This window comes from Borostomias antarcticus (genome assembly GCF_949987555.1).
Source record: "Borostomias antarcticus genome assembly, chromosome: 31".
NCBI lineage: Eukaryota > Metazoa > Chordata > Actinopteri > Stomiiformes > Stomiidae > Borostomias > Borostomias antarcticus.
The window spans coordinates 619,489-623,497 of NC_140264.1; the positions used below are offsets into that span (position 1 = coordinate 619,489).

At 43.2% G+C, this 4,009-nt stretch overlaps 1 long non-coding RNA gene across 1 annotated transcript; it reads left to right on the forward strand.

Annotated features, from left to right (window-relative positions):
• Positions 1 to 2,570: 2,570 nt before the first annotated feature.
• Positions 2,571 to 3,720, forward strand: LOC311327269. The gene is made up of 3 exons (XR_014631088.1): positions 2,571 to 2,734; positions 3,077 to 3,231; positions 3,406 to 3,720. It is a non-coding gene; the product is annotated as an uncharacterized lncRNA (long non-coding RNA).
• The last annotated feature ends 289 nt before the right edge of the window (positions 3,721 to 4,009 follow it).

Sequence of the window (4,009 nt, forward strand, 5' to 3'; positions counted from 1 at the left end):
CTTGGGCCTAGCCAAGGAACAAGCGTTTCAGCTTCCGCTCACCTGTATGCAGCTTATACCATGCTGACTGGCCTGGACTAGTCACCACATCCACAGTCTAGCCAAGTCAGAGATACCCTTGTGCATTTGACAAAACAAGTGTCATACAATTAAGGTTATCATTCGTGCAGCATGTGTGCTGTAAGTGTAAAGACAAGATACAGATCATTTTCTCCAGGTTTTATTGAATAGCTTGTAGACCAGACTGAAACACTGGGCTGACAGTTCAGTTGTACAAGGCGGACCTGGGAGACCATTCAGGACACCTTGTTTGGGTCGAGGCTCTGCTTAGTCTACTGGCCCAGGTGAACCATCAAACTGGATGTACTGACGCTGAGAATGGAGACACACACACGACACAGCTGGCCGACACTTCCTGCACTCTAAGAGGTTAGGGTTAGGGCTAGACTGAATGTAGGTTGGCATAAAATAATACATATTTATTTTTAAATGGATGGAAAGATGCTGCCCATGCCTAGATCTTTATGTCTATTCAGCATGTCTGTTCTCACCCACTGAGGTCCCATCACCAAACGTGAAGCCTCAGATACAATAATAAAAACAGGGGCAGACAATGAAAGATAGAGATAGATAGACAGACATGTAGACAGATAGGTTAAAAAAATAGATTATAACTCTTAGTGTTGTGATCAGACAGTACAACCAAAACATCACCACAGTGTAGTGATGCAGACAGAGTTATGAACACCTGCTCCTTGATTAGAAGGAGGTTATCATCTGCCCTCTGAAACATTCAGGACCAGGGCTGTACGCAGGATTTTTGTAATACCGAGGTCATTTAGTTGTGGTGCTTCAATCTGGTGCACTTTGAGAGCAAAATGAAGAGGATAGATCTATAAAGAACAACACGCATCATATTGGATTAATATCATCTTTAACTGCGAGCAGTGGCGGTCATCCAGAGAGGACACAACTTAAGTGAATGTTGATGAGAACACACCATCTATTAGAAACATGAGACTAGCTCCTCCTGTCACCTCTCTCCCAGCCTGGCCTCCTCCACTCTGATGTCCATGCTGGTCTCCTCCTGTCACCTCTCCTCCACTGTGGTGTCCATGTTGGTCTCCTCCTGTCACCTCTCTTCCACTGTGGTGTCCATGTTGGTCTCCTCCTGTCACCTCTCCTCCTGTCTTTTGTCCATGCTGGTCTCCTCCTGTCACCTCTCCTCCACTGTGGTGTCCATTTTCATCTCCTGTCCACAAATTAACAAAACATAAACATAAGCTATAAACACACACACCCCCACCCACCCATCCATCCACATTATTTTTTAAACTTGCCAGGATCTAATTAATGTAGTGTCTCTTTGGCTAACATCAGGTATCTCACCTCTCATCTCTATGTCCTCTCCTCCTGTCCCCTCTCTTCCACTCTCTTGTACCTCTTGGTTTCCTGTCAACAAATTATATATTTTTAACAGAACATAATCATGCATACTGTGTATATGTATACACACCTACCTGTCTATTTGTTTATCTATATAAGCGGCACACCTGATTAATAACTTCCATCCAATGGTATAGGACAGGAAATAAGGATGCCTGTAGAATTTCAGGAAGTAGTGGAGCTTGTGCAAAGAGCCTAATTGCTTGGCAACACCAAACGCCCAGTGTTTACATGAGAAAATAAATATGATAGATTTCTTTGTAGAAGCACTGCTCTGTTTGTGCATGTGCGCAGGTACACCGCTTTGCTAATGTTAACTTGGGTCAAGAATAGCCTACACCTAGCTAGCCACGTTGTGACGGCTAGGATCATGGATGTATACACTAACTTAGCTATTTAGCTAACGTTAGGCATCTCAGCATCTTCGTCTACGTTCTTAAATGTGAGCATTTAGGCACTGTCAATGTTATAACTAATTGAAAATACATTAAAATAACTGTTTATTGTTATGTTACTTGTGTCAATCTCTCTTACCTCGAAAGATGTCCAATCTGTTCGCTTGATCGTCCTCCTCTGAAGCTGACACTTATTAATGACAAATCAGCTTTGCGTCTCACACCCCTTCTCCTAAGAGAAAGGCGATTCGCCAAATAAAAAGTGATTGACAACCGTTTCAGGCGAAATGTGTTTTTGATTGACAAGACGATTGTCAGCCTCTGATTGGCTTAAGTAAAAATTGATTGACAGTGGACCCGCCCCCTCGAAGTCTCCGGGCCTGCAGAGATACCCTTCTCGATTGTAATCCTTTCATTGGCCAAAGTAAAAATTGATTGACAGTTGACCCGCCCCCTCGAAGTCTCCGGCCTGCAGAGATCAGCTGCTCGAGTTTCACCGCGTCATTGTTCCCGGCTTTCACCGATTGGCTAAGGGCTTTCAAAAGAAGTAGTCAAGTAGCCGTGACTGTAATCCGTGGCCGTGTCCGAATTGCATACTACCTGCTACATGCTATATAGTACCTACTGTTCCACAAAACGCGTGTAGTATGCGAGAAAATACAGCATGCTACTCGAGTCATCCAGCGGAAGTGACGGGATACGATACTGTTTACTCCCGCGAAGCTGTGGTACAATTATCCGGTGTTTTCTGTGATCATTTTGTGTATTATCCACAAAAATGTAGCCTTTTCCTGGCATGGGATGTGCGGCTGCTGCTGCCGCCAGGAGAAGTCGTGTTCACGCTGCAAGGAGAAGAGCCGTCATGAGATCTTCTCGACATGCTTGTAGTTGAGGTAAATATTGAACGTTAGCTTGCTAGCTACGCTAGTTAGCTAGGTTAGTTGGTAGCCCCGCATGTGCTGGCTTGGGGCTAGCTATACTGTTACATTTGTACCAGGGATGTTATATTAAATAGATTCTGAGAGGCAGGTAAGCAAAACAATAAAACTCAACTCATTTTAAAGAGGTGGGTAAACTGAGTTTACCTGGGTTTACTCATCACTACACGCCTGCTTTGTAATGTTACATTTTAGCTCTACAGATAATGACATCCATCTATTATCATATTGTAAAGACAAGTATATGCAATAAGCACAAATGAGTTAAAGTTTGCCCTAATAATATTCCCCCTGTAGGCTCACATGGAAGACAGAGGTCCTCACCAAGTCAACCTCCACGTCCCTGCTGAGGACCTATTTTGACGGCTGGACACAAGGAGGGACTTCAGATTGTCAAAATCGACACAGAGGAACCTTGGTGATGGTCAGGAGGATGGGGCAAGACCATGGAGGTGCTAATAATAGCAATAATAATAATTCATTGCATTTAGAGCTTTTCTCAGTACTCCCCCTTTACAATGGTCTTGTCATCTTGCCAGCATTACCTTAGTCATTTATTTAGCAGACACTTTTGTGTGTCTGCTAAGCGACTTACAGTAGGCCTAATTGCATTTAACCATTTAAAGGTTGAAGACCTTGATGGTGGCCATGGTCCTGCTGCTGCAGATCATCCCAACCCTGGAGATGGCCTCAGAAAGTGTCTCGCAGCGGCAGCATCAGCACCAGCACAAGCTGCCTGGATCGCAGCTCTTGGTGAGCACGACTACCCACATCCTGCCATAAGTAGTCAGTCTATCAGTTCATGAGTGTGCTTTGCCTTGTTCCTTATAGACAGCCTTGAGGCTTTAAACACTGATCAGTTGGTTATAGGCAGCCTTGAGGCATTTGTTTAAATGTATTTGTATTTAAATGTATGTGTAACACTGTACATAGTAATCAGTTTAAGTATTTTGGGGGGAGACAACAGATCAGCGTTCTCCTGTCAGTACCTTTTGCAAGGAAAGCTAATGATCTGACCAAATATAAACAAGTCAAAAGTATATTTGAAGACCATTGTGTAATAAAAATATCCAAGAAATGTTTATGGTTGTGTTTCTTCCATTATACATGTAAAGGTTACTTCTTGATGTATTAACATTTCAACAAAGTGTAATATCTACACATCAGACACATTGTCTTGATATGTCTACAGGTCATGTACAGTAACTTGGAAGGTCTTACAACACGCAG